The following is an 8,080-nucleotide window of genomic DNA, read 5'->3' on the forward strand; positions in this document are numbered from 1 at the left end:
AGAGCAAAGTTTTAGAATAATGGGTGAGGAAAATGGGAGAGAAAGTTGAAAAATAGTCAAAGCATGAACAATATTCAGAAACTAACTCAAACTAGAAACTATACATTTGTACTGGTAGCTATCTGAATGGCATACATCTTTTTTCTCATAAATATTTTTTTTTAATTTTTTCACTTCATTTTCTCATTTTTTAAAAATTATTTTTAATTGACACATTTTTGTCGGAAACACTGATTTTTCAGTACATGAATAGAATGTGTGATGATCAAATCAGGGTAATTAAGATATTGATCATTATCCATCATTTATAATTACTTTGTGTCAGGAACATTAATAAAAGTCTTTTTTTAAGCTATTCTAAAATATACATTATTGTTCACTATAATTACCCTACTCATTTCTTTTGTCTAACAATTTTTTATCCGTTGACCAACATCTCAGTGTTTTCTCTTCCCCACCTTTCCCAGATTCTAGTAATCACTATTCTACTCTCTACTTCTATGAGATCAACTTTTATAGTTTCCACTTATGAGTGAGAACATGAAATTTTTCTCTTTCTATTCCTTTATTATTTCACTTAATATAATGTCCTTCAGACTCATCCATGTTGCCTCAAATGGCAGGATTTCATTGCTTTTACTGGCTGCTTAGTAGTTCATTGTGTGTAAATGCCACATTTTTTTTCATCCATTCATCAGTTATTGGACACTTAAGTTGATACCATGTCCTGGCTGTTGTGAATCATGCTGAATTAAACATTGGGGTGCAGATATGTTCATTACATACAGACTTCCTTTTCTTTGGCTATATCCTCAGTAGTGTGATTACTGGATGATATGGCAGTTCTAATTTTAGTTTTTAGAGGAACATCCTCACTCTTTTACATAATGGCTGTATTAATTTATATTCCCACCAATAGTGTAAAAGAGTTTCTCTATCTGTATCCTCACTAACAGTTGTTATTTATTTTTTATCTTTTTGATAGTGGCCATTCTAAGTGAAAAGTTATCTCATTGTGGTTTTGATTTGCATTTCTCTGGTGATTAGCTATGTTGACCACTTTATTCATATGCTTCTTAAACATTTGTATATATTCTTTTGATAAATGTTTAATCAGATCATTTGCCCATTTTTTAATTGGTCTATTTGTTTTTATTGTTATTATATTGACAAGTAATAATTGTACATATATATGAGATCCAGTGTGATATTTTGATACACATATATTTTGCTGAGTTGTTTGAGTTACCTGTATATTCTAGTTATTAATCTTTTGTTAAATATAGAGTTTACAAATCTTCTCTCCCATTCTTTTTTTTTTTTTTTTTATGAAAGCCTGAGTAAATAATGGTGTCACCAATAAGAATAAATAACACAGGACTCTGGTTTCATGGTTAGATAGTAGAAGCATTAAAAATCTGAGAAGGCAGCAGGTGAGAAGAAATCCAATAAATAGTGGATATTTAGGTCTAAAGCTCAGTCAAGAGGCGTGGACTAGACTGAGAGTTTTGGGAGACTTCAGTATGAGGCTATGTAGGGAGAAATTATATGGTGAGAAAAGATGAGGTCTAAGTAGAGGACCTTCAAATTTGCAAACTAAAAACACAAATAGAGCCAGCTCCATGATCTGGTGTTTAAGGAAGCCAGATCTCACCCATCCTACCATGGTTCAAATTCCAGTTCCAGTGGCTTGGAAAATACCCTAGGCACATGTGCATGCCTGTGCAAAATACCAATAGAATGGAGAGATGGAGAAGAGATTGTGGCAAGACCATGCCCCATTGGGGATGCTTTCTCCCTCTCCTTCTGTTTGTCTTCAGTGAGTTCACACTGGCAAATATACACACACACACACATATATATGAATTATATATACGTATATTTGTATATGAATTTCTATAAAAGACTGTGGTGCAGCAATGAAGTCTTAGAAGAAGCAGTCAATCAGGGAGGTAAAAAGTGAGCCATGGTAGAGGAGAATCATGAGAGCCAAGATAGGTTTTTAAAGACAGAAGTGTGAGGCCAGCGGGTGGCATAGTGCTTAAGGTGGTGTACTCTCACATGACTGACCCCTCTATTTAAAAGAGAGCAAAGGTTTAGAATAATGGCTGAGGAAAATGGGAGAGAAAGTTGAAAAATAGTCAAAGCATGAACAATATTCAGAAACTAACTCAAACTAGAAACTATACATTTGTACTGGTAGCTATCTGAATGGCATACATCTTTTTTCTCATAAATATTTTTTTTTATTTTTTTATTTTTTCACTTCATTTTCTCATTTTTTAAAAATTATTTTTAATTGACACATTTTTGTCGGAAACACTGATTTTTCAGTACATGAATAGAATGTGTGATGATCAAATCAGGGTAATTAAGATATTGATCATTATCCATCATTTATAATTACTTTGTGTCAGGAACATTAATAAAAGCATTTTTTTAAGCTATTCTAAAATATACATTATTGTTCACTATAATTACCCTACTCATTTCTTTTGTCTAACAATTTTTTATCCGTTGACCAACATCTCAGTGTTTTCTCTTCCCCACCTTTCCCAGATTCTAGTAATCACTATTCTACTCTCTACTTCTATGAGATCAACTTTTATAGTTTCCACTTATGAGTGAGAACATGAAATTTTTCTCTTTCTATTCCTTTATTATTTCACTTAATATAATGTCCTTCAGACTCATCCATGTTGCCTCAAATGGCAGGATTTCATTGCTTTTACTGGCTGCTTAGTAGTTCATTGTGTGTAAATGCCACATTTTTTTTCATCCATTCATCAGTTATTGGACACTTAAGTTGATACCATGTCCTGGCTGTTGTGAATCATGCTGAATTAAACATTGGGGTGCAGATATGTTCATTACATACAGACTTCCTTTTCTTTGGCTATATCCTCAGTAGTGTGATTACTGGATGATATGGCAGTTCTAATTTTAGTTTTTAGAGGAACATCCTCACTCTTTTACATAATGGCTGTATTAATTTATATTCCCACCAATAGTGTAAAAGAGTTTCTCTATCTGTATCCTCACTAACAGTTGTTATTTATTTTTTATCTTTTTGATAGTGGCCATTCTAAGTGAAAAGTTATCTCATTGTGGTTTTGATTTGCATTTCTCTGGTGATTAGCTATGTTGACCACTTTATTCATATGCTTCTTAAACATTTGTATATATTCTTTTGATAAATGTTTAATCAGATCATTTGCCCATTTTTTAATTGGTCTATTTGTTTTTATTGTTATTATATTGACAAATAATAATTGTACATATATATGAGATCCAGTGTGATATTTTGATACACATATATTTTGCTGACTTGTTTGAGTTACCTGTATATTCTAGTTATTAATCTTTTGTTAAATATAGAGTTTACAAATCTTCTCTCCCATTCTTTTTTTTTTTTTTTCTTTTTCTGGAGACAGAGTCTTGCTGTGGTGCCCAAGCTGACCTTGAACTTACAATCGTCCTGACTCAGCCTCCCAAGTAACTGGGATTACAGGCATGTGCCACTGTGCCTGGCTTACATTTCTCATTCTGTCGTTTGTCTCTTCACTGTGTTGTTTCTTTTACTGTGCAGAAGCTTTTTAGTTTGCTATAATCCCATATATTCACTTTTTTCTTTTGCTGCCTGTGCTTTTGAGATCTTGTCCAAAATAACAATGTCCTAAAGTATCTCCCCCACTATATTCTAATTTTTCTGTAGTTTTGGGTCTTATATTTAAATATTTTATTATTTTTTTAAGAGAGAGCTTTTTGCTTTTTGTTTGTTCATTTGTTTGTTTGTTTTTACTGTAGGGTGCATGCACTCCCCGGAGAGACAGAGATGTAAAGGGAGAAATCACCCCCTAGGGGGGATTGCCAGGCCATAACCCCTTCTCCTCCATTCTCCTCTTGGGATTTTGGGCATGCATGCACACGCACCTGGAGTGAGTTTTTAAGCCACTGGGCGTGGGACTCAAACCGCGGTCAATATGTAGGAGTACAGCAATATAACCATTATGCTATCTGCTGGTCCCTCATTAATTTTGAATTAACTTTTGTATAAGTTAAGAGATAGGAGTGTGGTTTCATTCTGCAATGGATATTCAATTTTTTCATAACCTTTTATTGAAGAGAGTTTTCCTTTCACAATGAATATTCTTTGTACCTATATCAAAAATCAGTTGGCTTTGGGCTAGCAGGTGGCATAGTGGCTAAGGCACTTGACTTCCCACGTGGTTGACAGTGGTTCAAGTTATAGACCTGACGTCTTAAAAATCATACTTGGTGCATGTGCAGGCACATGTGTGTCCAAAATCCTGAGAAGAGAATGGAAGAGAAGGGATTGTGATATGGCCATCCACCCAGGGGGTGATTTCTCACTTTCCCTCTCTTTTTCTCTCCCTGGCATTAAATGCATGCAGCATATGAAAAAAAAAAAAAAAAACAGAAAGTCATTTGGCTATATATATATATATATGAATTTACTTCTGTGTTTTCTATTTTGTTCCACTTGACTATATGTGTTTTTTATTTTATTTTTATTTATTTTTATTTCTTCCATTAAAATATTTTCTTATACAATATATTATGGATAAGAATGATGCATCAATAAAGACATAAACTTACAAATTGCAGGATATTTTTCTCATCATTATTTGGCTATATATATATATATATGAATTTACTTCTGTGTTTTCTATTTTGTTCCACTTGACTATATGTGTTTTTTATTTTATTTTTATTTATTTTTATTTCTTCCATTAAAATATTTTCTTATACAATATATTATGGATAAGAATGATGCATCAATAAAGACATAAACTTACAAATTGCAGGATATTTTTCTCATCATTTGATATATTACAATTAAGAAAATAATGTGATATCTTGATTGATCATAAAATTTTTCTGGGCCAATTTTCTACAAATTCAATTATTTTCTCATAAAATTTTTTACTTTTAGCAACTTCATTTTTTTCTTTTTAATTTAGAGGTTTTTGCTATAGGGCATGTGCACTCGCCAGAAAGACAGAGAGAGACAGAGAGTCAGAAAGCAAGAAATCACCCCCCAGGGGAGATGGCCACACTGCAATCCCTTCTCCTCCATTCTCCTCTCAAGATCTTGGGCATGCATGCCTATGCACCCAGTGTGAGTTTAAGCCACCAGGTCCGGGACTCGAACTGCAGTCGACTACGTGGGAGTCCAGTGACAAAGCGATTACACAAACTGCTAGTCCCAGCAACTTCATTTTTAATTGATGCAATTGAAAGCAACATCAGTCACAAGATCACAATAATATTTGATAACTTTTCTTTTTGAGAAAGATTTTTTTCTGCTGATGTAACTGTTACTAGCACTGTTAATATTCTGTACGCTATGACAGCATTGGGATAAATTTCTGAAAAGTTATTTCAAAACATAAATTTTAGTACATCTAAAGCTGATGACTTTTTACAGAACAATTTTTCCAAACAAAGATTTTATTCTTTCTAGTAGTTTTTTGTTTATGGTTCCAATACACATATATAACTCTGTTTTCCTTTTTTGCATTTTTTTACACAAATGATGGCATGATGTATGTAGTTTCCTGCCTCTATTCATACAAATGTAAAATGATGCATGTACATACTTATTTGTTACAGCATTGTTTATAATTGCAAAAATTGGAAAAATCTTCAATGTCCAACAAAAAGAGACAAAATTATGGACCATATATATTAAGGATTTATATGCTGATGTAAAAAGAATTGAAAGTGTTCCTTATGACTTGAATGGGAAGACCCTTATTTTTCTTTCATGTTATTTGTTTTATTTACATTTCATCACTGTACATCTTTGTAGCATGCAAAAGGAATCTTTCCAGCATGAATACACTGTATATTAGTCCAGTCAAAGATATCATCATACACTTTATTTTTATTTTTTTGTCAGTACCATGCTTCTTTGATTAGTGTAGCCTGGTAGTATTTGTTGAACTGAGGTAGTATGACACCTCCAGCTTTGTTTTTTTTTTTTTTTTTTTTTTTTTTTTTTTTTTCTCTCAGGATAGCATTGTCTTTTGGGGTCTTCTGTAATTCCATATACATTTTTTTTCTATTTCTATGATGAACACCATCAGTATTTGGATAGGTATTGCATCAAATCTATAGACCGCTTTTGGTAGTATGAATGGCATCCAATTGTTTTCCAGAAGTTCTGGCAGGAAAGCAAAGGAGGTAGTTCCTGTTGATTCAAATATGGAATTTGTGAGATAAGTACAACAGATAGGTAAGAAAGTTTGGATGGTGAAGTTACAAATAAAAATTATTGAACACAAGAAATAGGATGGGTGGGTAAAGAAAGAGACAAGGACGGTTTGCTGCTAATAAATTAGGAGGAAATGGTGGGTTAAAAAATATAAAGTTATAATGAGATGGGAGAGGTGCCAGAATAGAGAAGTGTGAGAGCTGGAAGATAGTAGTGGTACTATTGAGATATCAAAATTCAAAGGTACCAAGATTCTAGGTGAGATGTCAAGGATCTGTAAGACTAGTGCAGTAGTCCTCCATCCTAGCTTATAATAGAAGTAGCAATGGGAAATGTAAAAACCATCATTGCCGGACCAGCAGATGGCGTAATGGCTACGTCACTGGACTCCCATGTAATCAACTGCAGTTCGCATCCCGAACCCAGTGGCTTAAACTCACGCCAAGCACGTGGGCACGTGCGTACATGCCCAAGATCCCTAGAGGAGAATGGAGGAGAAGGGATTGCAGCGTGGCCATCCCCTCAGGGGTGAATTCTTGCTTTCTGTCTCTCTCTGTCTTTCTGGTGGGTGCACGCGTCCTATATAAAAACCTCTCCAAAAACCAAAACCAACCAAACAAACAAAAAATACATCATTGAAATCCAGGCACACTAGAATTCCCAGGGTATTTTTAAAAATATTTATTCTCGACCATAACTCCAGAGATTCAGATTCAATTGGCTTGAGCTGGCCCCAAACATCAATACTTTAACATTTTTCCAAGTGATTGCAGATTAAGAACAACTGGACTAAAGATAAGAATGGAATTATTCACAAGAGTGTTGAAGTCAGTCAATGTGATAACAGGAAGTGGAATGGCCAAGTAATTTATAAACTAAGGGAGATAAAAATCCTCTGACAATGAAGAGAAAGCGGAGGACTACGATAGTGGACAGAAGAGATTAGATGCTGGTAAATACCAGATGAACAAAAACTGAAGGAGGAAGAGATTTTGCATAATAGTGGAGAGAAATGGTCTTGAAGCAGTCACAAAGATTTAGGTGATGCTGACTCTATTTTAAAGCAATGTGTGTGTGTGGTAATGGAGAAGGAGCTGTGTTGTAAAGGAAGTGCTGTGTCTACACAGAACCTGATTTAGCAATTAGTAGAGGAAGTGGAGTATGTATTCTGAAAAGATCATTGAGGGTGTAGGGGTGTTTTATATCTTTAGAGTGACATTTCCATAGCACACACTGGAATTTTGGCTACCATGTTGTTCAGTCCCAGGGAGGACATTAACATTGGGAATGTTGGGGCTGTAAAGAAGAAAGTCCAGGGGTCAGCAGGTGGTGTAGTGGTTAGGGGGCTGGACTCCCACATATCTACCACAATTCAAGTCCTGGACCTGGTGGTGGCTTGAAATCACACCAGGCGCATGTGCGTGCATGCTCAAAATCCTGAGAGAAAAATGGAGGAGAAAGGATTGCGGCCTGGTCATCCCCCTAGGAGGTGACTTCTCACTTTCTTTCTCTCTGTCTCTCCGGTGAGCACATATGCCTTGTGGCAAAACAAAACAAAACAAAACTCTCTCTCTCTCTCTCAAAAAAAAGTCCAAAACAGTATGAGGGTGAAAGAATAAGAAAATATTTGTGGTGGCCAAGTGAGACTTCTGTGATTTTCCTCACTCTTCTTGCTTCAAGTTTTTACTGAATTCATGAAGGCTGATTAGCAAACGTGTTTGTGATCCCACTAATTTCAAGTGGGTATCTTCTAATGGCCTTCCTATTACAATTATCAATTCACCTTTTCTCTTAAAATTTTCTCAGCCTCTTCAACCAGTTACTCCTTTATAACCTCCA

Source organism: Tupaia chinensis, unplaced genomic scaffold (assembly GCF_000334495.1).
Source record: "Tupaia chinensis unplaced genomic scaffold, TupChi_1.0 Scaffold138500_1, whole genome shotgun sequence".
Taxonomy (NCBI): Eukaryota; Metazoa; Chordata; class Mammalia; order Scandentia; family Tupaiidae; genus Tupaia; species Tupaia belangeri.